Raw genomic sequence first — 23650 nt, 5'->3', positions numbered from 1 at the left:
AAACCAAACAAAAGCACAGTACTTATATTTTAATTAATTTAATTTAATTTTTATTTAATAATGATTGGTTTAATTCATAATTTTAATTATATAATGATTGGTTTAATTCATAATTTTAATTATATAATGATTGGTTTAATTCATAATTTTAATTGAATAATGATTGGTTTAATTCATAATTTTAATTGAATAATGATTGGTTTAATTCATAATTTTAATTGGATAATGATTGGTTTAATTCATAATTTTAATTGAATAATGATTGGTTTAATTCATAATTTTAATTTCAATTAAATGTTAATTCAATTTTTAATTTAAATTTAATATTAATACAATTTTTAACTTTAATTAAATAATAATTAAATTTTTTATTTTAATTAAATAATAATTCAATTGTTAATTTCAATTTAATATTAATTCAATTTTAATTAAATAATAATTCAATTATTTATTTTAATTAAATAATAATTCAATTTTTAATTTTAAATAAATAATAATTAAAATTTTAATTTTTTATTAACTTGATTATAAAATGACGGTATTTAATTTAACCTTCAGCCCCACTAGACAGAAGGCTCCACATTTCTAGAACAGACAGCGACGAAGCCCTCTATATACTTTCCCTACTATACAATGAGAGTCAGTATGCAGATATCCAAGGGGCGCTCTACCTTTTGGCCATAGTGCCAACCGAAACGAAATTAATTAAATCGTGGACCAAGAATCTAAGGGTACTCACTGTTCAGGCTTTCGTAATAAAATTCGTGACTAAAAGGGTACTCACTGTTCAGGCTTTAAAAAGCACGCGTGAATACTGGGGATAGGAAAATCACGGTTCATTTTAGTTCAATGTGGACAAACTTGGCGTCGCTGAAGTCGATTTCCGGCGTAGTTTCGTAGAGAAGCTGGAGCGTTCACGTTCAATTTTGACAAAATGGCGCCGTTGTTGTCGGTTAAATGATGAGGCTTAGTAAGTTTTAGACCTTTTATTTTGGAAATTGGTTCTTTAACACAATGGTTAATTACCAGTACTTAAACTTTTAAGTAAAAATAACCAGTAAGCCACGTATGGCGGAGGTTTTTTAAACAAATTAACTGGAATTTATGTCATTTCTATACTTGATGAACTAAGCCTAACCTAACTTTCTCGCACGTACTGTCGCCTAAGCCCCGACTAAGCCTCTCGTAGTGATAGTTGAACAGAATTTTTCAGGGGGCTTCAAAGCGGCTGACGTACCTCAGTAAGCCTCCTGATTTAGACCACGCCTACCGTGTCAAAATATCGGGAACAGTGAGTCCCCTTAGATTCTTGGTCCATGTTTGAATTTACCTCTTTTATCGGAGTATAATTCTGGCGCCATCTATGATGGGCCCCGGAACTAAAATAAAAAACTGCGAGAGATGACAAAATGTCAATATATAGTATCGCCGTTATGGGAGATCGTAAAAAAGAAATACCACCACATAAAAAAATAAACCAGAAAATAAAAAAAGAGGTAGCTAGCAAAATCTGACCATTTGCAGCTCTTCGTTTGGGCAATCTTTCCACTGTTTTTTTATATACTTGCAGAATGTCTCGATAGATGTCGCCACGCGCAATTTCCACCTAAATGGGAGACGATAAAAAAGCACGAAGTAATCGGTGAACGAATAAAGGCATTTCCTCTATTTATTTTGTCGTAGTCATAGTGACGTCGTATCATTAGCGACGCGGGTTATTACGGATGAGAAGGCGAGGAACTGCGCGGCAGGGCTTTCCTTCTGCTGGTATTAAGCTACTCGCTCCATCAAGCGACAAATTTGGGAAAAAGAGACCCTCTTACTTCGTATGACCAAGGAAGCTTCCTTGGTATGACATTGTTGGACAAAAAATGTTCCGTGTTAAACAAACATTGCTACTAGATCTTTAGTACCATTCTAGAAGCTAACCACGTCACCTTTTCTCTACTCTGTTTACGTAATCGACTACCTCGATTACAGAATCATTACAGATCTATTACATAAATAATAACAGATCCACTACCCCGATAACACAATGATCACAGATCGATTACATCGATTATAGACTGATTACAGATCGATTATATCGATTACAGAGATTACAGAATGATTACAGATCGATTACATCGATTACAGAATGATTACAGATCGATTACAGAATGTTTACAGATCGATTAAAGAGATTACAGAAAGATTACAGATCGATTACATCGATTACAGAGATTACAGAATGATTACAGATCGATTACATCGATTACAGAGATTAATAATGACTACAGATCGATTAAATCGATTACAGAGATTACAGAATGATTACAGATCGATTACATCGATTACATAATGATAACAGATCGATTAAAGAGATTACAAAATGATTACAGATCGATTACATCGATTAAAGAGATAACATAAAATGATTACAGAGATTACAGAATGATTACAGATCGATTACATCGATTACAGAGATTACAGAATGATTACAGAATGTTTACAGATCGATTAAAGAGATTACAGATCGATTACAGAATGTTTACAGATCGATTAAAGAGATTACAGAAAGATTACAGATCGATTACAGAATGTTTACAGATCGATTAAAGAGATTACAGAAAGATTACAGATCGATTACATCGATTACAGAGATTACAGAATGATTACAGATCGATTACATCGATTACAGAGATTAAGAATGACTACATATCGATTACATCGATTACAGAGATTAAGAATGACTACATATCGATTAAATCGATTACAGAGATTACAGAATGATTACAGATCGATTAAAGAGATTACAGATCGATTACAGAATGTTTACAGATCGATTAAAGAGATTACAGAAAGATTACAGATCGATTACAGAATGTTTACAGATCGATTAAAGAGATTACAGAAAGATTACAGATCGATTACAGAGATTACAGAATGATTACAGATCGATTACATCGATTACAGAGATTAAGAATGACTACAGATCGATTAAATCGATTACAGAGATTACAGAATGATTACAGATCGATTACATCGATTACATAATGATAACAGATCGATTAAAGAGATTACAAAATGATTACAGATCGATTACATCGATTAAAGAGGTAACATAAAATGATTACAGATCGATTACATCGATAACAGAATGATTACATCAATTACGGAGATTACAGAATGATTACAGATCGATTACATCGATTATAGACTGATTACAGATCGATTATATCGATTACAGAGATTGCAGAATGATTACAGATCGATTACATCGATTACAGAATGATTACAGATCGATTAGAGAATGTTTAGAGATCGATTAAAGAGATTACAGAAAGATTACAGATCGATTACATCGATTACAGAGATTACAGAATGATTACAGAATGATTACAGAATGATTACAGATCGATTACATCGATTACAGATATTACAGAATGATTACAGATCAATTACATCGATTACATAATGATAACAGATCGATTAAAGAGATTACAAAATGATTACAGATCGATTACATCGCTTAAAGAGATAACATAAAATGATTACAGATCTATTACATCGATTACAGATATTACAGAATGATTACAGATCGATTAAAAATGATTACAGAGATTACATAATGATTACAGAGATTACAGAATGATTACAGATCGATTAAAAAATGATTACAGAGATTACAGAATGATTACAGATCGATTACAAAATGATTACAGATCGTTACATCGATTAAAGAGATTACAGAGATTTCGGTTCGTTTATAGCGATTACAAAATAATTAAAGAATGATTAGAAAATAATTTCGGAGCGATTACAGAATTCTTACGGGGCGATTACAGAATTATTACAGAGCGATTAGCAAATGATTACGGGGGGATTAGAAAATAATTACAGAGTGATTACAGAATGCTTATGGGGCGACTACTTAATGATTACAGAGTGGTTAGTAAATTATTACGGAGCGATTACAGAATGATTTTGGAGCGATTAGAATATTATTACGGACTGATAACAGAATGATTACAGAGTGGTTAGTAAATTATTACGGAGCGATTACAGAATGATTTTGGAGCGATTAGAATATTATTACGGACTGATAACAGAATGATTTTGGAGCGATTAGAATATTATTACGGAGTGATAACAGAATGATTTTGGAGCGATTAGAATATTATTACGGAGTGATAACAGAATGATTTTGGAGTGATCAGAATGTTATTACGGAGTGATAACAGAATGATTTTGGAGCGATTAGAATGTTATTACGGAGTGATAACAGAATGATTTTGGAGCGATTAGAATATTATTACGGAGTGATAACAGAATGATTCTGGAGCGATTAGAATATTATTACGGAGTGATAACAGAATGATTTGGGAGTGATCAGAATGTTATTACGGAGTGATAACAGAATGATTTGGGAGTGATCAGAATGTTATTACGGAGTGATAACAGAATGATTTTGGAGCGATTAGAATGTTATTACGGAGTGATAACAGAATGATTTTGGAGCGATTAGAATATTATTACGGAGTGATAACAGAATGATTTTGAAGTGATCAGAATGTTATTACGGAGTGATAACAGAATGATTTTGGAGCGATTAGAATGTTATTACGGAGTGATAACAGAATGATTTTGGAGCGATTAGAATATTATTACGGAGTGATAACAGAATGATTTTGGAGTGATCAGAATGTTATTACGGAGTGATAACAGAATGATTTTGGAGCGATTAGAATGTTATTACGGAGTGATAACAGAATGATTTTGGAGCGATTAGAATGTTATTACGGAGTGATAACAGAATGATTTTGGAGCGATTAGAATATTATTACGGAGTGATAAAAGAATGATTTTGGAGCGATTAGAATGTTATTACGGAGTGATAACAGAATGTTTTTGGAGCGATTAGAATATTATTACGGAGTGATAACAGAATGATTTTGAAGTGATCAGAATGTTATTACGGAGTGATAACAGAATGATTTTGGAGCGATTAGAATGTTATTACGGAGTGATAACAGAATGATTTTGGAGCGATTAGAATATTATTACGGAGTGATAACAGAATGATTTTGGAGCGATTAGAATATTATTACGGAGTGATAACAGAATGATTTTGGAGCGATTAGAATATTATTACGGAGTGATAACAGAATGATTTTGGAGCGATTAGAATATTAATACGCAGTGATAACAGAATGATTTTGGAGCGATTAGAATATTATTACGGAGTGATAAAAGAATGATTTTGGAGCGATTATAATATTATTACGGAGTGATAACAGAATGATTTTGGAGCGATTAGAATATTATTACGGAGTGAAAACAGAATGATTTTGGAGCGATTAGAATATTATTACGGAGTGATAACAGAATGATTTTGGAGCGATTAGAATATTATTACGCAGTGATAACAGAATGATTTTGGAGCGATTAGAATATAATTACGGAGTGATAACAGAATGACTTTGGAGTGATTAGAATATTATTACGGAGTGATAACAGAATGATTTTGGAGCGATTAGAATATTATTACGGAGTGATAACAGAATGATTTTGGAGCGATTAGAATATTATTACGGAGTGATAACAGAATGATTTTGAAGTGATCAGAATGTTATTACGGAGTGATAACAGAATGATTTTGGAGCGATTAGAATGTTATTACGGAGTGATAACAGAATGATTTTGGAGCGATTAGAATATTATTACGGAGTGATAACAGAATGATTTTGGAGCGATTAGAATATTAATACGCAGTGATAACAGAATGATTTTGGAGCGATTAGAATATTATTACGGAGTGATAAAAGAATGATTTTGGAGCGATTATAATATTATTACGGAGTGATAACAGAATGATTTTGGAGCGATTAGAATATTATTACGGAGTGAAAACAGAATGATTTTGGAGCGATTAGAATATTATTACGGAGTGATAACAGAATGATTTTGGAGCGATTAGAATATTATTACGCAGTGATAACAGAATGATTTTGGAGCGATTAGAATATAATTACGGAGTGATAACAGAATGACTTTGGAGTGATTAGAATATTATTACGGAGTGATAACAGAATGATTTTGGAGCGATTAGAATATTATTACGGAGTGATAACAGAATGATTTTGGAGCGATTATAATGTTATTACGGAGTGATAACAGAATGATTTTGGAGCGATTATAATGTTATTACGGAGTGATAACAGAATGATTTTGGAGCGATTAGAATATTATTACGGAGTGATAACAGAATGATTTTGGAGCGATTAGAATATTATTACGCAGTGATAACAGAATGATTTTGGAGCGATTAGAATATAATTACGGAGTGATAACAGAATGATTTTGGAGTGATCCGAATATTATTACGGAGTGATAACAGAATGATTTTGGAGCGATTAGAATATTATTACGGAGTGATAACAGAATGACTTTGGAGCGATTAGAATATAATTACGGAGTGATAACAGAATGATTTTGGAGCGATTAGAATATTATTACGGAGTGATAACAGAATGATTTTGGAGCGATTAGAATATTATTACGGACTGATAACAGAATGATTTTGGAGCGATTAGAATGTTATTACGAAGTGATAACAGAATGTTTTTGGAGCGATTAGAATATTATTACGGAGTGATAACAGAATGATTTTGAAGTGATCAGAATGTTATTACGGAGTGATAACAGAATGATTTTGGAGCGATTAGAATGTTATTACGGAGTGATAACAGAATGATTTTGGAGCGATTAGAATATTATTACGGAGTGATAACAGAATGATTTTGGAGCGATTAGAATATTATTACGGAGTGATAACAGAATGATTTTGGAGCGATTAGAATATTATTACGGAGTGATAACAGAATGATTTTGGAGCGATTAGGATATTATTACGGAGTGATAACAGAATGATTTTGGAGCGATTAGAATATTATTACGGAGTGATAACAGAATGATTTTGGAGCGATTAGAATATTATTACGGAGTGATAACAGAATGATTTTGGAGCGATTAGAATGTTATTACGGAGTGATAACAGAATGATTTTGGAGCGATTAGAATATTATTACGGAGTGATAACAGAATGATTTTGGAGCGATTAGAATATTATTACGGAGTGATAACAGAATGATTTTGGAGCGATTAGAATATTATTACGGAGTGATAACAGAATGATTTTGGAGCGATTAGAATATTATTACGGAGTGATAACAGAATGATTTTGGAGCGATTAGAATATTATTACGGACTGATAACAGAATGATTTTGGAGCGATTAGAATATTATTACGGAGTGATAACAGAATGATTTTGGAGCGATTAGAATGTTATTACGGAGTGATAACAGAATGATTTTGGAGCGATTAGAATATTATTACGGAGTGATAACAGAATGATTTTGGAGCGATTAGAATATTATTACGGAGTGATAACAGAATGATTTTGGAGCGATTAGAATATTATTACGGAGTGATAACAGAATGATTTTGGAGCGATTAGAATATTATTACGGAGTGATAACAGAATGATTTTGGAGCGATTAGAATATTATTACGGAGTGATAACAGAATGATTTTGGAGCGATTAGAATATTATTACGGAGTGATAACAGAATGATTCTGGAGCGATTAGAATATTATTACGGAGTGATAACAGAATGATTTTGGAGTGATCAGAATGTTATTACGGAGTGATAACAGAATGATTTTGGAGCGATTAGAATGTTATTACGGAGTGATAACAGAATGATTTTGGAGCGATTAGAATATTATTACGGAGTGATAAAAGAATGATTTTGGAGCGATTAGAATGTTATTACGGAGTGATAACAGAATGATTTTGGAGCGATTAGAATGTTATTACGGAGTGATAACAGAATGTTTTTGGAGCGATTAGAATATTATTACGGAGTGATAACAGAATGATTTTGAAGTGATCAGAATGTTATTACGGAGTGATAACAGAATGATTTTGGAGCGATTAGAATGTTATTACGGAGTGATAACAGAATGATTTTGGAGCGATTAGAATATTATTACGGAGTGATAACAGGATGATTTTGGAGCGATTAGAATATTATTACGGAGTGATAACAGAATGATTTTGGAGCGATTAGAATATTATTACGGAGTGATAACAGAATGATTTTGGAGCGATTAGAATATTATTACGGAGTGATAACAGAATGATTTTGGAGCGATTAGAATATTATTACGGAGTGATAACAGAATTATTTTGGAGCGATTAGAATATTATTACGGAGTGATAACAGAATGATTTTGGAGCGATTAGAATATTATTACGGAGTGATAACAGAATGATTTTGGAGCGATTAGAATATTATTACGGAGTGATAACAGAATGATTTTGGAGCGATTAGAATATTATTACGGACTGATAACAGAATGATTACAGAGTGGTTAGTAAATTATTACGGAGCGATTACAGAATGATTTTGGAGCGATTAGAATATTATTACGGACTGATAACAGAATGATTTTGGAGCGATTAGAATATTATTACGGAGTGATAACAGAATGATTCTGGAGCGATTAGAATATTATTACGGAGTGATAACAGAATGATTTTGGAGTGATCAGAATGTTATTACGGAGTGATAACAGAATGATTTTGGAGCGATTAGAATGTTATTACGGAGTGATAACAGAATGATTTTGGAGCGATTAGAATATTATTACGGAGTGATAAAAGAATGATTTTGGAGCGATTAGAATGTTATTACGGAGTGATAACAGAATGATTTTGGAGCGATTAGAATGTTATTACGGAGTGATAACAGAATGTTTTTGGAGCGATTAGAATATTATTACGGAGTGATAACAGAATGATTTTGAAGTGATCAGAATGTTATTACGGAGTGATAACAGAATGATTTTGGAGCGATTAGAATATTATTACGGAGTGATAACAGAATGATTTTGGAGCGATTAGAATATTATTACGGAGTGATAACAGAATGATTTTGGAGCGATTAGAATATTATTACGCAGTGATAACAGAATGATTTTGGAGCGATTAGAATATAATTACGGAGTGATAACAGAATGACTTTGGAGCGATTAGAATATTATTACGGAGTGATAACAGAATGATTTTGGAGCGATTAGAATATTATTACGGAGTGATAACAGAATGATTTTGGAGCGATTTTAATGTTATTACGGAGTGATAACAGAATGATTTTGGAGCGATTATAATGTTATTACGGAGTGATAACAGAATGATTTTGGAGCGATTAGAATATTATTACGGAGTGATAACAGAATGATTTTGGAGTGATTAGAATATTATTACGGAGTGATAACAGAATGATTTTGGAGCGATTAGAATATTATTACGGAGTGATAACAGAATGATTTTGGAGCGATTAGAATATTATTACGGAGTGATAACAGAATGATTTTGAAGTGATCAGAATGTTATTACGGAGTGATAACAGAATGATTTTGGAGCGATTAGAATATTATTACGGAGTGATAACAGAATGATTTTGGAGCGATTAGAATATTATTACGGAGTGATAACAGAATGATTTTGGAGCGATTAGAATATTATTACGGAGTGATAACAGAATGATTTTGGAGCGATTAGAATATTATTACGGAGTGATAACAGAATGATTTTGGAGCGATTAGAATATTATTACGCAGTGATAACAGAATGATTTTGGAGCGATTAGAATATAATTACGGAGTGATAACAGAATGACTTTGGAGCGATTAGAATATTATTACGGAGTGATAACAGAATGATTTTGGAGCGATTAGAATATTATTACGGAGTGATAACAGAATGATTTTGGAGCGATTAGAATATTATTACGGAGTGATAACAGAATGATTTTGGAGCGATTAGAATATTATTACGCAGTGATAACAGAATGATTTTGGAGCGATTAGAATATAATTACGGAGTGATAACAGAATGACTTTGGAGCGATTAGAATATTATTACGGAGTGATAACAGAATGATTTTGGAGCGATTAGAATATTATTACGGAGTGATAACAGAATGATTTTGGAGCGATTAGAATATTATTACGGAGTGATAACAGAATGATTTTGGAGCGATTAGAATATTATTACGGAGTGATAAAAGAATGATTTTGGAGCGATTAGAATGTTATTACGGAGTGATAACAGAATGATTTTGGAGCGATTAGAATGTTATTACGGAGTGATAACAGAATGTTTTTGGAGCGATTTTAATGTTATTACGGAGTGATAACAGAATGATTTTGGAGCGATTATAATGTTATTACGGAGTGATAACAGAATGATTTTGGAGCGATTAGAATATTATTACGGAGTGATAACAGAATGATTTTGGAGTGATTAGAATATTATTACGGAGTGATAACAGAATGATTTTGGAGTGATTAGAATATTATTACGGAGTGATAACAGAATGATTTTGGAGCGATTAGAATATTATTACGGAGTGATAACAGAATGATTTTGGAGCGATTAGAATATTATTACGGAGTGATAACAGAATGATTTTGAAGTGATCAGAATGTTATTACGGAGTGATAACAGAATGATTTTGGAGCGATTAGAATATTATTACGGAGTGATAACAGAATGATTTTGGAGCGATTAGAATATTATTACGGAGTGATAACAGAATGATTTTGGAGCGATTAGAATATTATTACGGAGTGATAACAGAATGATTTTGGAGCGATTAGAATATTATTACGGAGTGATAACAGAATGATTTTGGAGCGATTAGAATATTATTACGCAGTGATAACAGAATGATTTTGGAGCGATTAGAATATAATTACGGAGTGATAACAGAATGACTTTGGAGCGATTAGAATATTATTACGGAGTGATAACAGAATGATTTTGGAGCGATTAGAATATTATTACGGAGTGATAACAGAATGATTTTGGAGCGATTAGAATATTATTACGGAGTGATAACAGAATGATTTTGGAGCGATTAGAATATTATTACGGAGTGATAACAGAATGATTTTGGAGCGATTAGAATATTATTACGGAGTGATAACAGAATGATTTTGGAGCGATTAGAATATTATTACGGAGTGATAACAGAATGATTTTGGAGCGATCAGAATATTATTACGGAGTGATAACAGAATGATTTTGGAGCGATTAGAATATTACGGAGTGATAACAGAATGATTTTGGAGCGATTAGAATATTATTACGCAGTGATAACAGAATGATTTTGGAGCGATTAGAATATAATTACGGAGTGATAACAGAATGATTTTGGAGTGATCAGAATATTATTACGGAGTGATAACAGAATGATTTTGGAGCGATTAGAATATTATTACGGAGTGATAACAGAATGATTTTGGAGCGATTAGAATATAATTACGAAGTGATAACAGAATGATTACAGAGATTACCAATCAGTTACCGTAATCACTTCTTAATCATTCTTTAATTGCTGTAAGACTCCTGCCATTATAGAATCGTATTACAGAGCTATTACCGTAATCATTTCAGCCAGAGGTTACATCGAATAAGTGGGCAGTCGCTGTAACCCTTTATAGTAGTAGAGCGAGTGTCCAAAGTAGCAAATCGTTGTGGCCCGAGGAAGGTCCTGAGGAAGGGATTTAAGAAAATAGCCATTAACTTCAGCGTAGTCCCGAGGGAAAGCCTAGTAGCGGCGGAGCGTCGCCCTGGCAACCAGACGATACCGGCTGGTTTTCAATAAGCCGATTCCACTGCCTAGCTCGCTAAAAATATACTGAAGTGACCAGTCTGAACATTTAGGGAAGAGGGGTATGGTAGGTCACATTTTTAAACATAAATAAACCAAACTAACACGGAACCAATGAGGAATAATTTTATTCTGCTAAAGATGGCGCCACCCACAGGGTTGCCACCAAATTTTGGGATTTAAATTCCCTGTTTTCCCTCACCATTTTAAGAGATTTTTGCTATGTCCTCTGTTACTAGGTACACCTAGAGATACGAATCGGTAATTTACCCTGGTAACAGTAATTTACAATTTTCTCAGGTAAATTACGAAAATGGTAATGTTAATTACCAGGGTAATTTACTGTGGTAAATTACCACGTATTCGTGATTCACTGTTTCTCAATTTCTTTTATCTTTCGGGCTAAAATGTACATAAAATACGTCGCACAAGATTACAAAACTCAAAACCTAACGTTATTCGCGTTTAAGTGTATTTTTGCATCGGTTAATAAAGTCATTTCACTCCAGCAAACACTAAATCATAGGCGTAACGCACTAACTCTAAGAGCTAGGCACCGGTGCGCCACCTAGATTCGTTTTCGTTGCGAATTTCCAAGGAGTCGAAGGCCGTGTTAGAATAGTTTGATACGTTTAATAGGAAGAATACTTATGTCTAGCCCTGTTTAAGAAAAATCACATTCATGATTCATCTGTCGTCTGCTAAAATGTTAGTTTTATTTTCACTTGGTTATTCCGAACATCTGCGTTAGTTTAGCGTTACTTCGAAGTAGTCTAGCGAAAGAATATAGTATTCTTTCTATAAAGTTTTATTTGGTAAAAATGGGTAAAAGAAAGAAAGTAGACCTAGTTATTCAGAAATATTTTGAGCAACAAACGGTGAAGCCCGGTAAATGCGATTTGTTTACCCAATAAAAGCGTTTCTTCTTTGTATTCCTTGTTTTAATCATAAAAAAAACCTTTAAAAAAATAAAATTACCGTAATTTACCGCAACACGGTAAATTACGCTGTAAATTACCACGTAATTTACTGATTTCCTAAATTACGGTAATTTAAGAACTCTAGGTACACCGCGCTATAAATTCTGACACACTGACTTTTTAAGTCCAACATTTTTTATTTTATGGTTTACTTTTATCAGAAGTTAATAAATTTAAATGGACTTATATTTCAGTAAAAAGTTATTGCAATGTTGAAAAAATTAGCCAAACTTTCAAGGAAATAAATGATAATCAGAAAATTTGTCATAGATTTAGAGTAAAATTACCTTCAAAAAGTGTCAAGAGAAAATTTAATTTCCTGATTTTCCCCGTAATTTTTACCAATTCTTAAAATTCCCTGACTTTTTAGGTCCATTTTTAAATTCCCTGAATTTTCCCTGTTTTCCCTGGAGTGTAGCAACCCTGACACAATTTAAACGTGAAACCGAGCTAATTCTAGCTGAAGAAATAGCAGACGACTTTTGAATTTCAATGATTTTCGGTTGAAAATTTCAGCTGTTGTGCAGAGAGAAATTTGACCGCTTTCATATATTCAATTTAAAACTCGGACGGTAGGCGGCGATACTTTATGACCAAGATTTAAACTACGCACGAAGCTTATAGCTCGATCAAGATCTTGTGTTTCTTGTGCAACTCGTTCGTCCGTTTTAAAACTCTGGTAACCAAAACTTTATATAAGAAATAACGAAACAAATTATTTTATCCAATATAATTATTTTGCCTTCCTAGTTTTTCCTAATTATAAACTAATATTTAAACATAAATTATATAAAATAATAAAACGTTAATATTCTATAGATGGTATATTGTAGTGTCTGCAATAATTTTCACTCTAAAAATCCATAAGTGGTCGTTAAATGGCGCCACTAGTCACTAAGATATATTCCCTTAGCTGTACTTCCTTGTGCACCAGGAGAAGACATACGCTTGTGACGAAAGGGTTGCGCTACGTTATATGGGCCGGATTAACCAATAGGCCGAATAGGCCTGGGCCTAGGGCACCAAGCCTACAAGGGGCACCAAGAGGGTACGAAAAAAATAAAAGTACAAAACTTTAATCAATTGCTTTCACAAAATATTTTCCGGAGTAATTTTAGTAAATGCGTCCACCCCTATGAACCAAAAACGTTTGATTGTCACATTCTTTTTATTTTCCCAATACCCAAAGCACCACCTTAGGCCTAAGTCATCATGCGACTTTTGAAGCCCTTAATTCAGGTGGCCGGGTTACAATGCGTAGGAGGGTGGTGGCAAGCCCTGCATGCCACGAGATCGAGCCAACAGCTCCCTACACTAACTATTACCGTTAACCTCTAAAAGTTTTTATTTGAAGGGGAAACCGAAGAACTCGGGGGAAAACCCCTTAAACGTCTAGCCCCTGACGACGTACTAAATCTGGCAGCAAAATGAATTTTCCTTCCATTTCTCAATTATAAATTGAGGAAGCGCCTAGCTCGCTATTGAAAGGGGGCACCACAATTAACTTAGGCCTAGGGCCCCATAAAGTCTTAATCCGGCCCTGTACGTTATATGGAAGTTTTGGTGTGGAAAAACAATTAGAATAAAAACCAAATAAAGCAGTTTGAGTAAAAGTTGGAGGAATAGCAATGAACTTGTAAATGCACGAAGCAAAACTATAAGACTGGCTACGGATAATGGCACGCGACTTGGAAATGTATGCAAAAATATGCACTCTCTCTCACTGTATCTCTGTGGTCCGTCTCCCGATCACCAGATGGGGCTGATTCGAGTGTTGACTCCCAACGAACTCTATAAAGATCTCCGGAGGGAACAAACATTCTAAATTTATTTTTCAAGATTGTTGTCCTTCTTGCAAATTTCGGATACTTGCGAATCGAAATTATACAGCGCATAGAAATTAAACTATATTTGGGGTAGGGGGGGAGGAGAGGTGTACCACAAGAAAATAAAGTAGTTGTGACATAACTGCGAATACGGCTTTGGAATTAAATACAGAACATCTTTTAAAAGAGTCATATTTATTGGCTCAGTATCCTAAAAACATTTGTTTTTAAAAGTGGCCTTTCACCAAACGACTCTGCATAATTGGGCGTCAACTAAACACTTCTTCAACATGGGAAGTAAACTAAATATGGTTTTTACAAAATAGGGCGTAACTTAAATGTGTCTTAGCAGAATGGGGCGTAGCCTTAACGCGTCTTTTCAAAATCGGACGTAGCATAAACGCGTCTTTTCAAAATGGGGCGTAGCACAAACGCGTCTTTTCAAAATCGGACGTAGCATAAACGCGTCTTTTCGAAATGGGGCGTAGCACAAACGCGTCTTTTCAAAATGGGGCGTAGCATGAACGCGTCTTTTCAAAATGGGGCGTAGCACAAACGCGTCTTTTCAAAATGGGGTGTAGCATAAACGCGTCTTTTCAAAATGAAGCGTAGCATAAACGCGTCTTTTCAAAATGGGGTGTAGCACAAACGCGTCTTTTCAAAATGGGGTGGAGCATAAACGCGTCTTTTCAAAATGAAGCGTAGCACAAACGCGTCTTTTCAAAATGGGGTGGAGCATAAACGCGTCTTTTCAAAATGGGGCGTAGCACAAACTCGTCTTTTCAAAATGGGGTGTAGCACAAACGCGTCTTTTCAAAATGGGGTGTAGCATAAACGCGTCTTTTCAAAATTGGGCGTAGCACAAACGCGTCTTTTCAAAATGGGGTGTAGCATAAACGCGTCTTTTCAAAATGGGGCGTAGCACAAACGAGTCTTTTCAAAATGTGGCGTAGCACAAACGAGTCTTTTCAAAATGGGGCGTAGCACAAACGCGTCTTTTCAAAATGGGGTGTAGCATAAACGCGTCTTTTCAAAATGAAGCGTAGCACAAATGCGTCTTTTCAAAATGAAGCGTAGCATAAACGCGTCTTTTCAAAATGGGGTGGAGCATAAACGCGTCTTTTCAAAATGGGGCGTAGCACAAACGCGTCTTTTCAAAATGGGGTGGAGCATAAACGCGTCTTTTCAAAATGGGGTGGAGCATAAACGCGTCTTTTCAAAATGGGGCGTAGCACAAACGCGTCTTTTCAAAATGGGGCGTAGCACAAACGCGTCTTTTCAAAATGGGGTGGAGCATAAACGCGTCTTTTCAAAATGGGGTGGAGCATAAACGCGTCTTTTCAAAATGGGGTGGAGCATAAACGCGTCTTTTCAAAATGGGGCGTAGCACAAACGCGTCTTTTCAAAATGGGGTGGAGCATAAACGCGTCTTTTCAAAATGGGGTGGAGCATAAACGCGTCTTTTCAAAATGGGGCGTAGCACAAACGCGTCTTTTCAAAATGGGGCGTAGCACAAACGCGTCTTTTCAAAATGAAGCGTAGCATAAACGCGTCTTTTCAAAATGGGGTGGAGCATAAACGCGTCTTTTCAAAATGGGACGTAGCCTTAACGCGTCTTTTCAAAATGAAGCGTAGCATAAACGCGTCTTTTCAAAATGGGGTGGAGCATAAACGCGTCTTTTCAAAATGGGACGTAGCCTTAACGCGTCTTTTCAAAATGGGACGTAGCATAAACGCGTCTTTTCAAAATGGGGCGTAGCACAAACGCGTCTTTTCAAAATGAAGCGTAGCATAAACGCGTCTTTTCAAAATGGGGCGTAGCACAAACGCGTCTTTTCAAAATGGGGCGTAGCACAAACGCGTCTTTTCAAAATGGGGCGTAGCACAAACGTGTCTTTTCAAAATGGGGGGGAGCATAAACGCGTCTTTCCAAAATGGGGCCTAGCCTTAACGCGTCTTTTCAAAATGGGGCCTAGCCTTAACGCGTCTTTTCAAAATGGGGCCTAGCCTTAACGCGTCTTTTCAAAATGGGGCGTAGCATAAACGCGTCTTTTCAAAATGGGGCGTAGCATAAAGGCGTCTTTTCAAAATGGGGCGTAGCACAAACGCGTCTTTTCAAAATGGGGCGTAACCTAAACGTGTCTGTTCAACATGGGGAGTAACCTAAACCCGTTTTTCAAAATGGATCGTATCCAATTTGAATTTTTTCAAAAAGGGGCATAACCAAAACTAATATTCTCAAAAAGGGACGTAACCAAAACTGATATTCTCAAAATGGATAGTATCCGAAACCAACCTTTTCAAAATGGATCGTAGCCAAAACGAACCATTTCAATAAACTTAAAAGATCAAATGCCAAGTGGTAGTGTAGGGAAATGGGCAATATAAAAACAAATATAATTTTAAATTAGAGCTAGTTTTATTTGAATAAACAATGGTAATGCAGACCGAACGCCAAGGGTCCACCCTGTATTTTTATACCCGACAAATGCTCCCTTAATGACCAAATTAGCGGGAAAAAGGGAACAACTCCAGAAGTTGGGATTAGTTGTGGTTGTAGGAATGGCCGAATGGGGAAGGATAAGCCCTTGAAAGCTTGCACAACACGAACCCTCCAGGGAAAACCAACTCGCGTTTTCGAGAGTCATTACTGCGGGGGGGGGGGACAAAATTTATACAAAAGTGAACTCCACGCATAGATGGAGCTGGAAAATGGCGCAACGAACGCGCGGGGAACCGAGGTAAGGTAAAGAGAGGGAGAGCGTGATACGCCTCTTAAAAATCCATCCGCGTGAGTAAATAAACCCGAGTAGAATCGGAGAGGGACGATTTCGAACTCTTTCTCCCTTCCGACAACGCCACCTACGATTTATGCCGGAGCGTGCAAATTCGCGAACTTACTAACCTCCCCCCCGTCACAGGGTTGTAGAGGTAGTGGCTGAAGAAAGGTTGAAAAATTCTAACTGCCCTTTCAAAGCGACGCGCGATGCAATCAGTCAAATTACAGGGCTGCTTCTAAATCGAACAGAAAAGCGTTGATTCCAACAAAAAAAATAAACTTTGCTATTTTGGAAAAACCTAAAGTAACCCTGTAAAATAACCTTGTAATGTTGCTAATGGTCGCGGCGTATTCGTGGTCGTTTTGTTAGGCCTAATAGGCTACGATAGTGGTTTTGAGTTTTCCATTCCTTTGTGCAGAAAGTTTAGGCAATAATTTATTTATTTCTGGGGAGAATTACTATGCCGAGACGATCTCTATGGTTGCTTCCAACATGGAACCAAATAACTTGGGGACCTTTCGCTCTGCCGAAAAAAGAAAAATAACCGTTCCCCACGACACCTCTCGGAAAAAATTGGCTAAACGGAAATTGTAGAATTTGTTGGGACAAACAAATCCACGTGCGAATTCGCGGCGTCGTGCGGTGTGTTTTTAAGAGAAATGTGATAAGGCTTAGGAAACTAGACAATTAATATTCAGGATATGGTATCAATACCTTACCAATTTGATAAGGTTATTAGTCAAAAACATTACCAAGGATTGTAGACCATTGGACCGAAATCCCATTCGTCCGAATGTACCATTCAACCATGGGCCAAATAATGATAAATTTATCATTATTTGGCCCATGATTCAACCGAATTCCAATCGACCGAAAACCGCGTTTTGCGGGGTTTTCATTCAATATACCGTTAGTGATACATATTTATATATCGTAGGTTACGTGACGATAGTATATCTAATTTGGACTAAACTATGTCTTAAATATTTATTATTCGATTTTTGCATGTAGAGATTTGCTGTTGCGAATAAAATAGAAACTTGAAGGCCCGATCACTAATATACAAAAAGCCCGACCCGACCCTACCCGTTTAAAAAAAAGCCCGATCCGACCCGACCCGTTTAAAAAAAACCCAACCCGTAAAAAAAATTAAAATTAACCCGACCCGAGCCGACCAGCCAAAAACTTCGATATCGAAAACCTGACGAAACCGAAGAACTCAGGAAAAAAAAAACCCTTCAACCAGTGTGGGAGAACTAACAAACGCAACGCATTTCTAGAAGTTGTTCCGAGTTTTCACCCAGTTTCACAAATTGGGTTCGACCATGGCTTTTCTTGCTGCGAGGCGAAAGTGCTAACCACTCCCCCACCCCATCTACTATCCGTTGTGTGATCTACATCTCGAGATTTGGTTTCCATAGTAACCTTTCCAATAGCTCAAGAAATATTAGAATTTTCAATTTAAGGTCGACTAATTGTATGTTCCGTATGAAACAAGGTATCATTGAAATGTTTTCTATTAATTAGCAATTTTATACAGAGGCATACTTACGAGTGATTTTGTTACGCATGCTATTATTAAACTGAAATTAGAACATAAATTAAGGCCTAATTTCCGGAAAATGAACTATTCGCGTTAAAGGGTGTACTACACCACAAATACACTAAAAATGTGGACATCTCTTGGTTCAGCTCAATTCCATGAATTTCAATATACCTTAACACTGTTTATACGTTATATGAATAGTACCCAAGTTATAGGTTTTTTCGCGTTATATTTTGTGAATGGGGGCTGGATATATTCATAAGGTCGATGAAAACGCGTTTAAAGCGCTATTCATAAAAATGAATTCGTTTTCATCGATACAAAACGCGGCGTTAAAACGGTAAAAATAGACCATTTAGTTGGATGAAATTGAAACGGACTCGATTCCTGAGTAAATATCCCTGGGAAAGCGGGTCGATTTAACCTGATCCCATGAAAGCGCGAAGAAGTACATTAATAAGTCAATTTACAAGGGTTTTGTTGAATCTACGGAATACTCGTTGAAACGTACCAAAGTAAAGGTTTAAATTTTAAATTTCAATAAATTTAGCTAGGCCTACCTCTAATCTTTTTTTTATGAAACGCTTCTTAAAAATTAAAGTACTTTGACTAATAAATATATATATGAGTACGAAATTCCAGGTTTATAAATGTATATTAATTTTAAATTAGACTAAATTTAGCAAAGTATACTGATCTTTTTAATGAAACGCTACTTAAACATTAAAGTACTTTGACTAATAAATATAATTTAATTAAGTACCATATTACAGGTTTTTAAATGTTCATTATTTTTAAATTTGGCAAAATTTAGCTAAATATACTGATCTTTTTAAGGAAACACTACTTGAAAATTGAAATACTTTGACTTCGCCTAGTTAGTGTAGGGAGCTGTTGGCTCACGTGGCACGAAGTTCTTGTTACCACCCTCCTATGCATTGTAACCCGGCCCCCTTTAAAAGTCGTTTGATGACTTAGGTCTAAGGTGGTGACCTGGGTATTAGCCTAGCTGATTATTATTATTATTATTACTTATTTTTAATTGAATATATTTTAATCACGTACGATATTTAAATTCACAATTTAGTACTTTTAATATTCTAAATTTAATATATTTTAATAACGTACGTAACTTAAATGAACAATTTCGTACTTTTGAACATTTTAAATTAAACATATTTTAATAACGTACTTAATTTAAATTCACGATTTAGTACTTTTAATTTTTAAATTGAATATATTTTAATAACGTACGTCATTTAAATTCATGATTTAGTACTTTTGAACATTTGAAATTAAATATACTTTAATAACGTACGTCATTTAAATTCACGATTTAGTACTTTTGAACATTTCAAATTAAATATACTTTAATAAAGTACGTAATTTAAATTCATGATTTAGTACTTTTGAACATTTCAAATTGAATATATTTTAATAACGTACGTAATTTAAATTCACGATTTCGTTCTTGTGTGCATTTTAAATTGAATATATTTTAATTACTTATGATATTTAAATTTACAAAGTTCAATTTTGTGTTAAAAATTTAAATCTAAATATATATATACATATATATATATATATATATATATATATAGAAAATGCTATATATATATATATATATATATATATATATATATATATATATATATATATATATATATATATATAGCATTTTCTATTAACAATTTAAACCTTTCAAATCGAAGTCTTTCAAGCTTAGCGATCCATCTATCGTATCACCGCCGCCTTTAGAAGATATAAAACTCCGAAATGCGAACATGCGCCAAAAAAGAAATAAAGATTCCACAGAACTCGCAAGTTAGATTGACGAAACGCCGGCAAAGCGTTACGGAAACGAAGACTATCTTCCCGTTAACGGCGTCGACGGCTTAACCTCGCGACAATCCCGTTCTTGCATTAAACTTCTACAGAACAGCGCTGTTTTTTATCTTACAAGTTACGGTTTTTTCTTATAGAAACGGGGAAAAAATAAAAATCCACTGCCGAAATATCGTCGGAGTTTTTCGGATTTAAAATCCACAGCGGAGGAAACAAGTCGAACGGTGCAAAATATAGTCCGGAGCCAAAGTCGCCATCTATATCCGAGGAACTACTTTGGGGATAAAAGAACAGTAATAATATTTTAATTTCCATTTAATTCTTAATTTTAATTCAATAATAATTTATTAAAAAAATTTTACTATTAATTTAATTCTCAATTTTAATTTAATTAATTTTTTTACTATTAATTTAATTCTTAATTTTAATTTAATAATAATTTAATTAAATTTTTTTACTATTAATTTAATTCTTAATTTTAATTTAGTTAATTTTTTTACTATTAATTTAATTCTTAATTTTAATTTAATAATAATTTAATTAAATTTTTTTACTATTAATTTAATTCTTAATTTTAATTTAATAATAATTTAATTAAATTTTTTTACTATTAATTTAATTCTTAATTTTAATTTAATAATAATTTAATTAAATTTTTTTCTATTAATTTAATTCTTAATTTTAATTTAATAATAATTTAATTAAATTTTTTACTATTAATTTAATTCTTAATTTTAATTTAATAATAATTTAATTAAAAATGTTATTATTAATTTAATTCTTAATTTTAGTTAAATATTAATCTAATACTTATTTTTAATTTTTCTATTAATTTAATTCTTAATTTTAGTTAAATATTAATCTAATGCTTATTTTTAATTTTTCTATTAATTTAATTCTTAATTTTAGTTTAATATTAATCTAATGCTTATTTTTAATTTTTCTATTAATTTAATTCTTATTTTTAGTTTAATATTAATCTAATGCTTAGTTTTAATTTTAATCGTAATTTGATTCATAATTATAATTTAGTAATAATTTAATTAATTTTTCTATTAGTTTAGTGCTTAGTTTTAATGGAATATTAATTTAATTCCTAATTTTAATGGAATATTAATTTAATTCCTAATTTTAATGGAATATTAATTTAATTCCTAATTTTAATGGAATATTAATTTAATTCCTAATTTTAATGGAATATTAATTTAATTCCTAATTTTAATGGAATATTAATTTAATTCCTAATTTTAATGGAATATAAATTAATATTACATTATATTAAATTTAGGAATTAAAATAAATTCCTAAATTTATTTTATTATTAATTTAGTGCTTATATTTTAATGTAATACATGAATTTAATTCCTAATTTTATTTTAATATTAATTTAATGCTTAATTTTAATGTATTATTAATTTAATTCCTAAATTTAGTAATTTCATTTTAATATTAATTTAGTGCTTAATTTTAATGTAATATTAATTTAGTGCTTAATTTTAATGTAATATTAATTTAGTGCTTAATTTTAATGTAATATTAATTTAGTGCTTAATTTTAATGTAATATTAATTTAGTGCTTAATTTTAATGTAATATTAATTTAGTGCTTAATTTTAATGTAATATTAATTTAGTGCTTAATTTTAATGTAATATTAATTTAGTGCTTAATTTTAATGTACTATTAATTTAATTCCTAATTTTATTATAATATTAATTTAATTATTACTTTTTATTTAATATTAATTTAATTCTTGCATTTTATTTCATATTAATTTAATTCTTGTATTTTATTTAATATTAATTTAATTCCTATATTTTATTTATTATTCATTTAATTCCTATATTTTATTTATTATTCATTTAATTCTTAATTTTTATTTAACATTAATTTAAAAACAAATTTAGGTTTTTAGATTTAACCTGCAACCCCACTACACATAAAGCTACATTCAATATTCGTAGAACAGACAGCGACGAAGCGAAGCGAAAAACCCGCTATAAACACTCCCTCAAAACCCTGGGAGTCAGTTTGCAATTAACGTCCGCTCTACCTTTTTCAAAGGTGTCAACCAAACCGAAATTTTTTAAATTTGTCCCTTTTATCAGAGTATAATTCTTGGGGCATTCTACGACGCGCCATTCTAAAAACGTCCACCAGGGGTGAGAAAGGGCGCTAGTTGTGGAGCGTAGCTCTTCAACAGTTGTATCTCTCGAATATCTCGGGCGACTCGCCGAGTCTCAGGGAGTTGGCTGCGCCTTACGTCCAAATAACAGCTTCGGGGAATGTTTTGGCGAGCTGTAAAATAAACCCACGTTTATAACCGTAAAAACCGAGGTTCGGTTTGATCCGTTAATGCTTTAGAGTTATTTGATGACGTTTTGAACAGGTGGAAAGGATTTCTGGAAGAGATTCAACAAGGTACGTCTCCAATTCCATAATTTAAATACTTATCGTCTAGCTGTTTCTCCGCAGAGGTAAACTACCTGTTGGAATTAATTAAAAGAAAATTACTATTAAGCGTTTAATTAATTTAGTGCGGTTATAAGCGATTTTTAATGGAAAAAGATTACCATCCTGCTAATGCTATTCGCTTGAAACAAGTACCTTCGCCGGCTCTCGCTGATTGTACAAAATGCTTTTTAGAAGAAAAAATTCGTCATTGATTTTCTAATAGACGCATTCACACAGGGAAATATGCAAAAATGGGCGAAATCCACCCGAGGTACCTTCCTATTTAATAATGTTTGAGGTAGATGGCGACACTATAAAGTTTATGAAAATTAAACTTTTCTAAAAAGTTATTTATTAATTACTAAATTATAATACTTTAAATTCTTATTAAAAATATATAATTTTTGTAATTTAAATTAACAATTAATTTTAATAGTAGTTAACACTCTCCGCCATAGATGGCACTGTAATACAATTTTAAACTATCCAATCAG

At 33.0% G+C, this 23650-nt stretch overlaps 1 protein-coding gene across 2 annotated transcripts in view; it reads left to right on the top strand.

Moving 5' to 3' along the window:
* LOC149961229 (uncharacterized) overlaps positions 1-23650 on the top strand; it is a 283129-nt gene that overhangs the window by 7163 nt on the left and 252316 nt on the right. The window contains exon 1 of one of the 2 annotated variants that reach the window (XM_090176097.1): positions 23039-23123. The exons of the other annotated variant lie outside the window; for it this stretch is intronic. The gene's annotated coding sequence lies outside the window, so the exon portion shown is untranslated. Of the gene's footprint in view, positions 1-23038; positions 23124-23650 lie in introns of those variants that run through there. 2 annotated transcript variants of the gene reach the window in all.

This window comes from Leiobunum rupestre, chromosome 1 (assembly GCF_980474605.1).
Source record: "Leiobunum rupestre chromosome 1, qqLeiRupe1.1.hap1, whole genome shotgun sequence".
Classification (NCBI taxonomy): domain Eukaryota; kingdom Metazoa; phylum Arthropoda; class Arachnida; order Opiliones; family Sclerosomatidae; genus Leiobunum; species Leiobunum rupestre.
The sequence above is the reverse complement of the archived record's forward strand: the minus strand, read 5'-3'. Positions and strand labels throughout refer to the sequence as shown.